At 38.1% G+C, this 16,592-nt stretch overlaps 1 pseudogene; it reads left to right on the forward strand.

Moving 5' to 3' along the window:
- The first annotated feature begins 11,918 nt into the window (after nucleotides 1-11,918).
- On the forward strand, nucleotides 11,919-15,034 carry LOC116719181 (trans-1,2-dihydrobenzene-1,2-diol dehydrogenase-like; annotated as a pseudogene).
- Nucleotides 15,035-16,592: the final 1,558 nt, after the last annotated feature.

The raw sequence follows: 16,592 nt of genomic DNA on the forward strand, positions 1-16,592 counted from the left end.
TCGTCTCCCTTCTGTTCTTTGAAGACGGTGCATCCCTCTCATTGCCTCTGCTGACTTTTCACAGTCTGAGGGTGAACTGTATTGAGCAGCCAGACGGCCTTTGAACAGAGGACAGAAAGCAGACCAGGGTGGCCGTACCATAAATCATGTGGCCGTAGATCCTGGTGGCAGCAAACCAACAGAGCATTTGAGGATGTGAATAGTCTTGGTAGGTTTCCTTTGTGGGCTTGTCCTTCTGCCTTGTCTTTTTCTCCAGCCTTAAAAAAGAATGAGACAACTCAAGTCTCTCTCCAGCATATATGCGTTAAATTCATCCATCCATCCATTTTCTTCCGCTTTATCCGGGGTCGGGTCGCATTAAATTGTTAAATTGTTTGTTGAAATAAAACATTGTTGGTGTGAAAGTCAGCCAAGAACAGCTGGGGGAGCCAAGAACAAATTATCACTCTCCATAAGAACTAAGAAAGAGTCAATTACGCCAAGATTACTCCATTGTTCAGGATGAATTGGGTAATTTGACATTTGCTTAATGACTCACAGATATTATTTTCCAGAAGAACCATTGTTGAGCTGATTTTCATGGTGGGGAGTACATAAGAGGGGCAGGTAGCCAGCCGATCCTCTGAATTTCACAAAGGCCCAAGAGGCCTCCATGCTTTATATCACCAGAAAATGAATGCCATACCTACCCGTAGAGAGGGAGTGGAAGTAAAAAAAGTCAATGAATTCCAAGACACACCAAAAAAATATATATATATATTAAAATAAAAATGTTTTGTGAAACACTAATTGTTTATTTTTTTTATTAATCAGGCTTTTTGATTTTTTGTATTTCAAAACAAATTAAATTCAACTTAAAATTAGAACTGGGAGCACCCAAGTCTGCATTTACTAGATTTATTAAACTTGACTAAATGCATAAGGCATTTTTAAAAAAAAAACTGTGACCCAAATTCCATTTTGTTCCTGACAACAGACATTTTTTCTGAGAAAATAAAAAGCACAAATAATAACAATAATTTAATCACAAAAATTAGTCCACTTTGTTTATTTTTGCTAAAATATTGCAAGTTTACTTGTTGAACAGGTAAAAAACAATGTTCAGAAAAAAATTCTTCATTTTTAATAAAAAAAGAACTCATAATTCTGTGACTTATGAACACTTGCAACATGATCATTTTGGCCCATATAGCGAACATTTTGGACACCACTGGTTTAGACCATCCCAGACGTTTCCTCTTTAATTAGTGTCAGATAAATAGAAAGCTTTCTTTCACATATTGGCTGCTTTTCACTCATGTTCGGTCCACTTCTTGTATCTAGCAATGACAGCTCGCAATTATCAGCAAAAATATTCACACTTCAATTATGTAGGCAACACAGAAAATGTGTGGATAAAAAGAGTTATTGTTTAGATGAAACCAGAATGGATCTTTGCAGCCAATATGTAAAATGTTTTGTATTTTTTTAAAAAACACTAACACACTATCACCTTAAACACATTATCCCCATGATAGCATAAGGTGTTGGCAACATTATTTTGTTGGGAGACTTTTTTTTTAGTTGAAATAGTAGAACTAGACAGAGTGTTGCAAATTTCAGATTTCATTGAAAACCCATCTATCCCTTTCCTACCTCTTCACAATTATTGACAACTTTTTTATCAAACTCAATGAAAATTGTTGCTTGACAAAATAAGAAAAGGTTAATAGGGTGGGAGGATATGTTTGAAAGGCACTGTGTGTATTTAACTAATTGAGGCCAAAAAAAGACAGGCTCTGAAGTGTGTTTTTTTGTTGTTGTTGTTGTTGTTGTAGTTTCTTTTGTATTTTTCAAAGATTCACCTAGTATAAAGAAACGGTGTCTTTTTGAATGATTGCTAGCAACAAAGGGCCTAAAGATCCTGGTTTAGTTTGGTTCTTTTTAAAGGTTCCTCCTATATGTAGATACCACACTGGTTTATTTGTGGAATCAATAATCTTTCTTCCTGAAGGACTCATAGTCTAGATCTTAGTGGCCTACAAAAAAAATGTTTTGAAATGAAAATGTTCAGGTACTGGAGTGAAAATGCAAGAGAAATTTAGAAAAAAACAAGAAAAATATAGCAACATTTGCAGAAATCAGATATTATTCAGTACTTTTGCACAGTGCTTTACTGAATGACTGAAGATTCACAAATATGTGCCCATATTTTGCATATTCAGATTTGCAAACTTTTTTTCTAGTTCATCCATATAACAGATGGAAAGCACATGGCGAGAGTCAAACCTAGCTCTGCCACATTCCTCCTTATGTCAAGTGGCCTATAATGTTGGGACATTTATCCCAGGAGAGCTACATGTAGCAGCTCAGGGTAAAATCAGAATCAGTCATGACTGTTAGACCTCTGCAATGAAATCCTAAAAGGGCTTCCACAGCATTTTACTATGTAACATACAACTTCTCATTTACCGACTACTTCTACTGTGTTAAGTGTTAGAAATAGGTTTCATCATAAGGCAAGAGGACTGCTGGGCAATCAGCAGCACATTCAAAAAAACAGGCACCCAGAGAAGAGGAAGCAAAGAGGAGAATAATGAGCCCTGAGCCAAAAGGGAAACCTTGAGCAAATATAATTAAGTTGAACATAATAACTACATAGTGTAAATTGTAGAATACCTATGTACTGATTGACATTCTGTACGGACTGCGTTTGGTCTTCCGCTAACTGACGTTTGCGACAAGCACTTTCAAATGATTTCTGTGCTTTTTCCAATATGACTTCACAGAGAATCAAATCACTTTCTGCTTGGGGAGATGCACAAATCACTCAGGCATTTGGTGATTCTCTCCCTCTGCTTGTCAGCTTTGCAACGTTGTACCATTTATGTCAGACTCTTGTCTCTTTCCTGCACTGTATTAAATCAGCACTGGGAAGATGGAGCAGTTTCCGATCCTACATGAGTTTGCTCACTTAAACCATAAAAAGTGACATGTTAGGGTACCAGCAATGACCGTGATCATTATTATTCTGTCACTTGCAGGCAGTAGAAACAAGTCAAGTTCATCAGTACAATAATAGTGTAACATTTAGATTGTGTGCTAAATTAAATGTGATTGTTTTTATATTTTTAGAAAAACTAAAACACAAAGGCCTAAAAATTGATGTGAGCTACAACATGAGATGAAAAAGAGGTAATAAAGTTAGAGAAAACCCCACTGGGCAACTAAGAAACAGGTTTCATAAAAGCTAAGATAAAAAAAAATGGTCTCAGCAGAACATAAAGGCAGCACATTGTGCATAAATGAAGGAGAGTTGGTTTGCATTAGGAGGAATGAAACCTTCAGAGTATCTTTGATGTTTTTACCCTAGGTGTTTCAAGGCAAATTGTGTTTATGTGCAAAGTCTGCAAGACTCTTGTTGTATGTAACCGTCTGTGTCAGCAAGTAGTCACGGAGCTCATGGGAGGGAACTCAGTTCCTACAACACACAGTCAACATCTCTAAAGCTAAAAAAAGAGAAAAGATGGAGACTTGAGGAAACTGAGCATGAATTGTGCTTGACAGCATATAGAGCCACATTTCTATTCATTTGAATCATATCAACAAGTTCATTTATATCCAGTCAATTCAGTACAAAAAGTGAAGCCAATATATTTACAAATTCATCACTGACATAGTGAAATGCTTCCTGGTTTGTTTTGGTCATTTTGCTATAGATATAACTCTAAAATCTGTAATTTTTGTGCCTTTTCTAATGCATGTTTTTCTTCCACTCATCTTTCTGTTAATATGCTTTGGTACTGAAGTCTGCGAGCAGTCAGTTTCATTTGTAGCTTCATTGACCTTTTGTGGCTAGACCTCCTTGTTGTCAATGACTGCTGGTGGACAACTGTCAAGACTTAATCTTGAGCAAAATGTTATGCAGTAGAACATTTTCCAAGAAGCTGAATTTTGGGTTTTTATGAGCCATAATCATTCATCATATAATGAGTCTGAGTTTTACTTAAAATTAGTTCTCTTGAAATAAAAACATTTTTATTTGTGAAGATCCGTTTTGTCCTATTCCACATGGTTTCGTATTGGGTTTACTTTGCAGTAGGAGGGATGAAGGAGCGAACCCTGAACAGAGATGGTTTATAACGGAGGAGGAAAGGAAACCAAAGACGGTGAGGTTTACAGTGATTAATGGAGTGTTTCTGTAAACAGAGCAAGCATACTGTGCCTGTATGCCAAACAGATGAAGAGACAAAAACATGACATTCTTTTTAATATCCACTAATCTGATCACTTCATACTGTATCATTTCAGACTAAGGGAGGCAGGCTAATATTGATGTTTTCATTTTACATGCCATTTAATGATTTCCTCTTTCTATGATAATTACACTGTACAATAGAATGTTGTTTGTTGTCCACTGATCAAAAATTGATCATTTTGTTTGATCTGTCTACTGTTCACTTTATTTGAGTGAGTGCTTGCTATAATGATTCTTATTTTCCACTGGAAACACTTTACTCTTCACTACAACGGTAATACATATATGAGCCCTTTCGGCATTGGGAGTAAAACTTAGTGTGCCAATTAGCTAACATGTCTCTCACATAAAACCATCTTTGAGCTAAAAATCTACAGTAGGAATAATAAGCAATTGTCCAAATATGGTAAAACTCGTATAACCTACTGTGTTCAAATGTAGTTTGACAAAGTTAAAGGTTATGCAAAACATAATCTAAGGATATAAGTCATATATATATAAATACTGCATTAAAACTTGTAACAATGTATATTGTTAAAAATGCAGTCAGGCTTATTTGAGATCAAGAGCATATCATCATTTCATTTCCTGCAATTTCACCACTTACAACCTCCTTCTGCTTTATCAGCTCGACTGAGCTAATTAAATTCAGTCACTGGATAAAATGCAGCTGCAGCTGACTTTGTAAATGATTGACTGAGTTTTAGCTGCCTTGTCTGAAAGCACTGATCTTCTCAGAAGCTTTCAGAAACACCAAAGTCAGTCACAGTTTGGAATCCCGACTATTTTCCTCAATCTCTGCTTCCCCTTTGAGACAGTGTGACTAAATGGCTGTATCCAATCACTGTGCTGAATCACGAGTGAAGGGAGTTGCAAAGTGAATTTTTATAATTCCCCACATAAGACGGAGCTTGGACGGAAAGCGCGATCCCAGCAAGGTGAAATCCACCTTCTAATCCCTTGCCAAAATCTCAGCTGGGAAAATAAGAGAGCTGTTCTTCCCTTGGTTTTATGTTGGTGGGTAGTGTGAAAACTAAAACTGCAATAAGAATCCTCTATTTCTTCAGCTCCCCCACTGATACTTCTTCCCTTTAGCTACTGCCAAACTCCAAATTCGCTCTGGCTGTGGACAAGCATACAGTTAATAAATCTAACCACCAGCAGGGACGAGCTTGCAATATAGTGTGTTGTTTGTAAAAGTATCTCTATGTGTGAAAGGAACCAATAGTGACTAATAAAAGTAGCCATGTAATAGATGAAAACAAAGTCGCCCATAACTGCAAAGCGGTGAAAAATGATATATAGTTTTCAAAATGTTCTACACGTCTATAAAAGATGAATAAAGTTGGTGGCTATGAATGAAGATAAAAAATAAAATCGAGTAAAACTAATTGCCCTCAGATGTCTCTTTAGAGACTTGTTTTTGTCAAAACTTCAGTACAAACACAGTTATTCAGTGAACCCCTCAAAGGATTGTGACACATGGCATTATAACAGAAAAAAACACAGATCAGGAATAAAGCCAATCCCCCATGTACAATAAGCATGGGGGATTGGTCTAACTAGACTCAAATCCAATTGAGAATATCTGGCAAAACTTAAAATATGGTGTTCATAAATGCTCTCTAATCAACCTGGCTGAGTTTAAAGTCATTCTGTAAGAAGAATGGTCCAATGGTTTTGCCTTTCAATGCATGAGTCTGGCTAAGGTGCAAAAGAAAAGAGTGTGAGTCTAACTAATAACATCCCAGTAATTTATACGCAAGTTGTTGGTGGTTTTAACATGACAAAACATATGAGGATTCAGTTAATTTCTTACCTCTTTTGTTAAACTGAACCCCTTGCCTTTGAATTTATTCAATGGACTGAAACATATTTCCACTGTGTGATGAAAAGCAGCAAAAAAAAAAAAAGTTTCAAAGTGCAGGGTACATTATTCATTATCACATGACAAACTGATGACGAGGCATCAAAGCCATTCCGTATTTAGGTATGGATGTTCTTTGCCATGTCACGGCTGAAAGGAAGGGTCATATAAATTGATATGCAGGTGCACGGAGGCACAGGGTTCCCTGCAGCATGCAGGCAGCTCTCTTGTCAGAGGTCTACTGAGGCATGACATGTAAAGACACACACACCCGTGCACGCCCACGAACACACACGCATCTTCCCTCTCGGCAGCCATCTACCGCATGACGACTGATAAAAATATCACAGGCCCTATCAGGCAATTAAACAGGGAGACACAGCAGAGTGTGCTGGCTGCTTAATGGCTTCAACTTCCCCGCAGAGAAGTCACTGTGACTGGCCGTCTGGGGGGATTCAGACTACTGATGGAGTGGGAATCAGAAGGAGGGAGAAGCCCTTCCACTGGTCACAGTGAACAATTTTTCTGTCATGTGCTGGAAGTTTCTTTGGACAGAGGCCAAAACTAAAGGTGGAGTTGTTTTATTCTTTTAGCAATATATAAATGTTGCCCCTCAGTGTTTTATATAATTATAAATGAATTGTTTGAGCATCAATAGCATAAAAAAGGACAAAAAGTCAAAGTTTGAACTCAATCATAAAAATGTAGATTTTCATCCTATGAGCAAACAATGAAAAGTATAAAACAAAAATGTATTTCCAGCATATGAACCATAACTGAAAGTTTGAGACCGGGGGGGAACAAGTGTTCAAGTTTGAATTGCATTGGTTGGGAATTCCCTTATTAATTCTATTAAAAACTGTAATTTGTTGTATCAAACTAAGTTTTATAGATTCAACCAAAGAAATTATATTTTTAAGTACTTAAAATAAAATAATGTATTCTCTTTTTCCACTTCACATTTGTACACTGCTTTCAGTTGGTCTATTACATGATATCTCAATGAAGTAGACTATGGTTTGTGCCTATAATTAAAATAACATTGTGACAAAATTGAAAAAAGAAAAACATTTTGTACATGTAGCTTATCCTGTAAATGGTAAAGTGCAACATGCTTTTTTCTCAATTAATTCTAGCATTCCTTATAATCTTTTCAATTTAAATACATTGATTTATAATGTTTATATATTTTATACTGACATAAAAATAAGGAAACGTGAATCAGACCAGCTATTGCTGATCAGATTTCAGACACTATCTCCTTTGTTGAGACACCCCCACTCTGAATTTTGGCTTCGTAATCAATGAACAGCTCAGCTTTGTGTCCCAATCACTACCAAAATTGGTTTCGCTGTGATAAACAACTCTCAATCACCTCCACAACATTCCTGGAAACGTGGAAACATTCTGACTCTGGAAGCCAGCCTGCCTGCACATGTGCAGCATCACATAGGTGACATATCTACACTCCATAATGGACATTCTTGGATGCCAAATGGACATTATCAGCAGGCTGAATGAAGTTGGTATCAGCTCCATGTCTCAGCCCTTGCCATGACCACCACTCTCACCTCAGCAGGGATTCTTTGATGAACTCCATATCACCTCACACAATCACAGTGATACAAGGTGGCACCGTCCTGGACATGGACAGAGACATGGCTTTGTGTGGAGTTTGTGTGCAGCCGATACCGTTGTGTACTTGAGAGAGAGAGAGAGAGAGAGAGGAAGAGAGGCAGAAAATAAATCAAATAGATACCACAAGAAAAAAAAAACAAGTGAACGTGTGTGTTCAATGTTCCCTTGGTTTGGGCTTCAGCTAATGGACAGAGATAGTACGTTCTCCATTACAGAGCAGCATTGCCGATGACCAAAATGGACACACCATGGAGGCGGAGAGTGTATTGAGGAGGGAATGTTTTGGAAAAACCTCTCAACTGATATATGAGCAATACAGAAACAGTGGAATATTGAACTTGTGAAACCATAAATTCTGACATGGATAAAGCCTTTTGAATTAAACAGGAAGGTTTTCAATCAGTGATGAAAATATTAAAACATCACAATCCTAAACTAAACTAAAGCTTACCTACAGTTCTTCATATGTTGGCTAATCTGAAAAATGAGGAGGTGGATTAGAGGTGAATTTGTATTTATATCCTGGAACATTTTTGCATATTCATTTCATTTATTTTATGTGGATTTCAGGTGAAATTGCAACAAAAAGCAGTACGTAATTGGAAAGTGGAACAAAAACAACATAGTTTGGAAATTAGTAAATGTCATAAACGTGTGACATGCAAATGCTTCCAACTTGCTCTCCTGTAATACCCGTAAATGAAGCTCAATCAGATTCATTACAGCACAAGAAGCAGCAATTTTCAAGACTTGCCACATATTCTCAATGTGTTCAGTTCCTAAGATGAATACCCTTTTATATGCTTAAGAACTTTGATCTGCTGAAAGGTGAACTTCACCCTGATTATTTTGCAATCTTTAAACAGCCTTTCCAAAAAGTTAATTTTGTACTTATCGCCCTGTCCATGTCTTGTGGCAAACTTTAAAGGCCCTCTTTCTGACTTTCTTTCACCACTGGCTTTCTTCTTGCTATTCTTCCATATATTTGTGATATGTAAAACTAATAGTTTTCCTTTCAACTGCTTTAAAGACCTAAGCTTTGGACCTCCACAGCTGTTTTGAAGTTACTATGTTAACCACTGCCCAGGCGTAGTAAGTTTGAAGTTATGCCACACTCTGTTTGTTTTCAAAATATGCATAATTTTTCTTAATGCGACATATGAAATGCATAGTGTCAGTTGATTGTGTCAAACTTGTCTGGGGCATACTGGGAGATGTCACTTCATCAGTATAGATGTCAATTATAATAAAAGACAGACAAAGGCAAATATAACACACAGAATGAGAATCAAAATGGGGAAAATTCTGTTTACATAATAGTATAGTATCTACTTTCCTCTAGTAATAACATCTAGAGGAAAAGAGCTGCCAAAGTCAGTTGTGGTCCTGCCTGCGCTTCCTCCACAGCTCAGCCTCCCTGTGTGTGTGTGCTGCAGACAAAGATATGGCTCTCAAAGGGGCCTGTACAGAGCGGCTCAAAGGCTCCCATTTCTGCTTGCTCCTCTCAGTTTCCCTCAATCACATTTTTGATGGAAAAAAAATCCAGTGTACACATTTCAACATGGTGTAGCACTGACAAAATGACTCATTACGCCTTGCTATACACTTCCCTCTCCCCCTCCCAGGATTTTTCAAAATGGCTGGCACCTCCTTGTGCTGGTTTTAGTCCGTCAGCCTGCCTTTGCAGTGACCTTGAGACGGAAATGAAGGCAGGATGTTGCTCCCGTAACCGCTGCAATACAGTTTCTCTCCCCCATTTGATTAACACCCACAGATCAAAAATGTATCTCATTTACAGTGACAGCCAGGGGGAGGGTGGAAAACACCCTCTTCATAACTACTATCAATCACAATAGGATTAGAATGCCTCTCTCTGGTCCTTTTTATTTCTCATTAACTTAAAGTTGTTAATGAAACAGAGCTGATTCATGACAACAGAGACTTTTTATAGCATCTACCGTGATTATTCCAGCAAAGAACAAGTGTATAATAAAACATATTTTAAAATCTCTAACTCCCCATTATGTTCTCTCTGTTTCATTAAAAAAATAGTAAAATTTTTCATTGTTACAGCGGTACATGGCCATTGCTAATAACAAAGAATGTTTCTGGCAGCAAGATGCTCAGATTAAAGGATGTGACAATGTGTGACACAAAACTGTCTGTTGTGATCAACCACTTCTGATGGCAAAAAGATCCACACCCCCTTGTGAAGAAACTTGACACTGACCATGTGATCCAGAAGGAACGCCATTCTTCCAAATCTCGGTGGAATGAAGACGCAGACCCAGAAATAAATTAATCAATACATAAATGTGAAGCTGTAAAAGTGGAAGGCAATCGTACTGTCTGAGCTGAATTAATGAGGTGCTTTCTTCCATCCACATCTCAAGGTTTTTAAAGCTCATCAACCCATCTTTGCCATCCACTAATATCCTCAGGCTGAGCAGAGGAAGCTGAAGGAAAAAAAAAAAAAATCAAATGCCAGTCACTTTTTAATAGAAATTAAAATCAGTTGAGCTTAAAGCGTCTTATATTCAGTGGCTACTCGTGGCTCAGCTGAGGATGAGGGTGAAATCAGGGGATCCCAGGGCGGAGAGGTCGGACCCCATCCAAATTCTGTCCCACTCTGACCACCTGAGCCTCTGCTTTCAGTGTTCTCTTTACTGGCACCTGATTCGGGCAGCACAGAACCAATTTGTTGCTTCACACCAATTCAAGTCGCACTTACCCTGCTGGGTTACACCTATTCTCCTCTCACCTATAGGTTTTGTTTTTTTTGTTGTTTTTTTTCAGTACCCGAGGCGATTACACGGAAATACAGCAAAAATAACTTTACAGTTTGCTCAAACTAAAAAACAAAAAAAAGTACATTGCATAGAGTAATTGGCGATCCCTATGGTTAACAGGACTTGTGGTATAGGCAGCATTATCAGGATAGGCCCAATGCCATTTGCATACAAATTGGCCAGATGGTACCTTGTTGTTATGACAACGGCACACAGCTCTCAGAATTCATTTGGAAGTGAACTATAAAAGGGGAGCAGGCACCAAGAACCACTGTTATTGATGAAATTCCCTTTGCTTTTATATAAAGAAAGATGTTACTGAACCTTTTTACACACCTGAAGCTAGTCACAATACAAGAGTCGATACGTAGATACACTGACCGTGATACATTGGCCTCTGTATTAAGCGGTGAACAAACTATTTCAAACCCTCAGAAGACAATATCTGAAACAACAGCCAAGTGTTTGAATATAAAGTTATCCTGCAGTAATGCTCCAATTTCAGGGTTCTTGTTTTATAAATCGTTAGTAATTTACATCCAAGAGACTTTTTATAGCGCATTGTCCTCTTTCAGGGTTCCCTTGATTTTGTAAAAGTGTGGGCAATTCCTTGCTATGAGTCATGTCAAATCCTGAGAGCCAGGGAGAGAAAGCTAACTCTGCTGACGACACAGTGTCCTCTACTGGCAGAGTGTGGCAGGCAGTTTACACAACTGCTCGCCTGGCTGGACAGATAATATTTAGCTCAAGGGCAAGTGAACTGATGCTTTTCCTAAGTCATTGTGGCTCAGTTTACTGGTCAGGTAAATTGCTTTGCGTTGGACTCCATGAGAATTCTGTTAACCCAGCATATTTATTTATTTCATAAACCCCCACAAGATGTTGGTTTAATCATTGGCCTCAGTGCAACAGTCAATCCATCACAGGAAACTGTTTGTAGCCCACAGAGGAAACAGCTTCTGATTTGTGATGGGTTTTGGTTTGACCCCTCACCTGGTTTATGAAACACATGTTACTTTTTCCTCCATGGTGTGTGAAATATGATACTTCAATGACTGTCCTGTTACAGATTGTCAGAGACAACTGGCTAAACTACCTCAGCCTGGACTGAAACACCTGTATCAGCAGCAGTACAACACAGAGGCTGTATTTGTATGTGCATGCATGTATTACATCTCAACCTGAGGGTGGGAGCTAAAGGAAGGTGACACATTGTGCCTCTCTAGCATATAAATGGGCCCCTCTGCCCTCTGGTGCAGCGGCATGACAGTTTTGTAAGATTCTCCTCCACAAACGTGCAACATTTCTCAAGGTCACAACTTGCCTGCAGCACGGATTCTTACCAAAGCAGCATCATACTAATTTGTCACTTACCATCCAATTCAACATGGCAATTCGATGGGGACTCTGCGGAACAGGGAAGATAAGCCATGACTTCAGTGTGGCCATGAAGACTCTGCCGGCTGAAGATCATCAGGTAACAGAAGCAAGAAAGCTCATTCCAGTGTCAATATTCAGCTGTGTGTTGTATTCAGAACAGAAGCATAAACATGTACTTTGTTCATTTTGCAGATAGCAGCCATTGCATCACAGAGCAATGACCGTGCCAAGGAGTTTGCAAAGAAGCCCAGTATACCAAAAGTTTATGGAAGTTATGAGGAGCTGGCCAGAGACCCAGATATTGATGAGCTAGAAGTTCAGAACAAGTAAGCTGTGCAGATAGATAATGGTTTTTTGCTGTCAGCTAAAGATAAAACATCTATGTCCTTCGACATTGTCTACCTGGGAGTGCTACACACAGAGCATTTTAAAGTTGGTCTGCTGTTCCTACAGGCTGGGAAGAATGTCCTGTGTGAGAAACCCTTTGCAATGAACTCCAGACAGGTCAAAGACCTGGTGAAGGCCGCCAGGTAAAACAATGTGTTCCTGATGGAGGTAAGGTAGATTTCTGTCCATCATCAATTTTTGTATAATTTACATTACACCCCTTAACACTATTATGTATCAACCTTTCATTTTAACAGTAGAATATCATAGAACAGTAACACTCCCACATTGCCTTCCTTCATTTAACACAGTAGCATACATTTGATCAATTAAAAAACCAACCAGTAACTGATGTTTTCTAGACAAGTCATGTCATGTCATTTCCAGCTGGTCAATTTATCCTTTCATAGGAAGAAAAAATAAACAAATTGGTGTTGTCCCCAAAAATTAACTTAACCAGTCATAATACTGCCAAACTTTGAACCTCCAGGTCTCTTTATGCACACATCATTCAGAACAGGCCGTGGATCAGATCAGCGACTTGATTTCCCCACCTTTTGAACCAATGCAACGTGTTTTTTCAGAAAGTCAGTCTTTAGGGGAAGTTAGGAAAAAGTGACATCAGCTTAAAATTCACCATAGAGTTAAAAGATGTATTTTCTGCACAACCTTTTCATAATGACAAGCTGATGTCTATCAAGCAGTTGGAGGTCTTAATTGATTAGACAAATTGCTTTGCACGTAAAACCAGTCTCAACATGACAGACTATGTTAAGAATTATAGTAGCAATTTGCAACATCAGCAATAGTTGGGTTCTGCTGCTGTAGTGCTGGGTTGACTATTTTGTCCCCTTTCAGGCCACCTGGTCCCGCTGTTTTCCAGTGCATGCCGAGGTGCACAAGCTGTTGGCTGAAGAGGCAGTAGGCGAGGTGAAGCTGGTGAAGGCCTACTTCGGCTCCCCTCAGCTCCACATCCCTCGCTAAGTTGAGAAGGAGCTGGGAGGAGGAGCTCTGCTGGATATTGGAATGTACTGCCTACAGTTTGTACTGATGGTGTTTAACGGCGAGAGGCCAGAGTCTATCCAGGCCTCGGGTGTGCTTCTTGACTCTGGTAATTTTCAGCATGCAGGACTTGCAGGAGGGCGTGGGCTGTACTTTAGTATTATTATTAACCAAAGAGCGTGAATCAGTTAATCGCAAACTGAGCAAGACTGAAGTGGGAGTGAAAAATCCCTGAGTGACACATAAAAGTTACTTATACATAAACTTCAGAGTAAACACCCCAGGGTGTAATTGTTTTAACTGAGAATTCAAGATTTATTATCATTATGAAAATGTCAAACTAATCCAAATGCCCACACGAGAACAGTTATACTGTGTATCTGGGAGGAAAGACTTTAGACCTTCTGATTATTAAAAAAAATATTATATTTAACCACAAAAATTGAAGCTGAATTAATTAATGCATCCATATTATTATTATTTTTATTATTCTGTTGATTGTCATTGCTGTTTTCATTTGTATTTCCTCTTTTCTCTTCTAGTCTGTTATTTTCAATCTACTGCTTAAACCAAATATGGTTTGACTTTGTTAAAATCACCTTTGAACTAGGGGGGTTTTTCCAATTTCAACACTTTTTAGAGCTAATCTGCCATTTACATTAATTGCAATCAGTCTCAACATGACAAGAAATTTGAAAATAAATTACAATAATGTGAGAATTGTCCACTGAACTCATTTTAATGCTTTTGTATGTCACTAAAAGTATATACATTTGTTTTTATATTTTTGGCAGGAGTGGATGAGTCTGTGGTTGTGGTTATGAAATTCTCCAGGAAGAGGATTGCCCTCTGTGCCTTTTCAATAGCTGCTGATTTTTCAAACGATGCCGTCATCAGTGGCACCAAGGGTTCTATTAGGGTACGTTTCACCAACACTGGGCAGAGCCATTTAACTTAATTAAGAAATCATGCATATGCAAAGACAAATTCAAAATAACTTTCTTCAAAAATCAAGTAGAAGATTTGAGACAAATATCTGACAACTTAGTTAAGTATGGACTGTTAAAAAAGCACCTTGTCTGTTCCCTTTAGGGGCTTGGGCCAATGCACTGCCCTACCACACTGGTGCTGAATGACAAGAAGACAGAGTACCCTCTGCCTGAACCATGCCTTCCTCTGAACTTCACCAACAGCACTGGGCTTCGATACGAGATGGAGGAAGTGAGGCAGTGCCTATTAAAAGGTAGGTCAGGATGAAAGGGAAGGTGTGCATTTGTCTTCAAAAGATTACAAGGTTTGAACGGCTCAAACCACTGTTTCAAAGAACACCGCAATTCAGTGAAATAGTTGCATTTTTGGTGGCTCCTGAAGAAACTTAAGATGAAAAATCATACACGATGTTATCTATCTTTCTGGATCAGTTTGATTTCTTCTTTCTGTCCTTAGAGTGTCCTCTACAGTATATTATTATTAGATGCTTGTTTTTTATCCCTTCTTCCCATTTGCATAATCTTTTTATCCCTGCTTTACCACACTCTTCGCTTCATTATGAATATGTACATAAATTTTGCTGTGTTTCTGTCTCACTTTCTGATCGTCCTGCTTTGCTCGTCTGTTTGTGCAGGACTTAAGGAGAGGCTACGGATGCCTCTGGCTGACTCCATCCTACTGACAGAAATCATGGATGAAATCAGGGAACAGGTGGGAGTTGTTTTCAGCCAGGACAGAAAATGACATAAGTCCATAGAAGTAAATTCTTCCTTTCCTGCAGTGAACCTGTTCAGAAAGGGCAGAGAGAGAGTTGCTTGAGGCAGAGTTTGGATTGTTAGAATAAACAGATCACACATAAGCCTGAACACAGTATTTTTTTTTTAGATTTACTACCACAATCAATAGATGAATAAATATGTGAACTGTCTGAATTCTTTATAAATAATTTTGTTGCCTCTGGATTGTCACAAACATTATTTTGGCATGACCTATTAGAATATTGACATATTGGAGTATATTTGAACACATGAATGATTTATTAAAACATAGATAAAAGCACATATTTAATCAGGAAAATCCCATCATAAACAAATAGACCAACTGTGTTGAGCTCCAGCATCATTTAATTCATATTTGTGTCCTTTCCAGATAAACAAAGCATTCACTGTAAGATCCCAGATAACACAATACTAGTGAAACAACATTGAAACTATGTCAGGCAGACACTGAATCTATGTTAAAGCCTGGCATTGAAACGGAATTGAAAGTGGTCGGTGACTTGCATGTTGAATCAATGTTAGGGTTTCAACCATAACTGACACTATACAAGTGTTGATTCAACCATAATCTGTATGTCAATTTGTGTGAATATTTGTGTTGATTTTACATTGAATCAGTGTTGATTCAACCATCATCTGACTGTGTATCTGCATGCACATATGAGTTTATTTTATATTGAATGAAAGCTAAGGATTTTTGTGCATTTTTGGTCTGATAGGTCTACATCATAACATACCACTAAAAGTTACTTCACCGGTGTTGAACAGACTATTTTATTGGCAGATGATGGGTATATGTCGTTCAAAATTATCTTACTTTAACATATTTCCTAAAATGTGTGTACAAAATGTTGAAAATGACAACATGGCATTAATATAACATTTTATTTAAGAAAAAGAGGGATAGATCTTTAAACATATTTGACTCCTTTTTCACTGTCAGAACAACAGTCTATAGTCCATGGAAGAACAGCGTCCATGAGGTTAAGCTTTGTACTGTATGAACCAGGAAAACGGTACGAGTTGGGGTAACCCAAGTTTGACTCTGGTTGGCGTCACTTTGGTTCCTTGCGATGCCTTCCTCCCGTTCTGACGCGTAATGAAGCCACTTCTCGACAGTTTCGCTGCAGTCCACAACAGTCACAACTGCTGAGAAGTAGCTGAAAAACACAAAAAGAGTGAGAAAGGCATCGGTCAGAAAGATGATAAACATTTGAAAAGTTCTGAAAGACACTGAAATATTAAATAGTGTACTGGTTATAGGTCTGTGAACAAACACAAAGCATACAATTCCCCATGTTCACTCACCGTTAAATGAATAAGGACATGCTAATGAATATTCATTAATATTTATCTTAATGTTAGTTGAAATATACAATTACATTTACCTATCAAGCTGCAGCGTAGTGTAACATTTATGATTATGCACTCATGTTAAAATGAGGGAATCAATATTTAAAATAAGGGGCTGTATATCAGAAAACCTAAAGATAAAACTCAGGGAGGATCAAGGTTGATTTAAC

Source organism: Xiphophorus hellerii, chromosome 4, assembly GCF_003331165.1.
Source record: "Xiphophorus hellerii strain 12219 chromosome 4, Xiphophorus_hellerii-4.1, whole genome shotgun sequence".
NCBI classification, from domain to species: domain Eukaryota; kingdom Metazoa; phylum Chordata; class Actinopteri; order Cyprinodontiformes; family Poeciliidae; genus Xiphophorus; species Xiphophorus hellerii.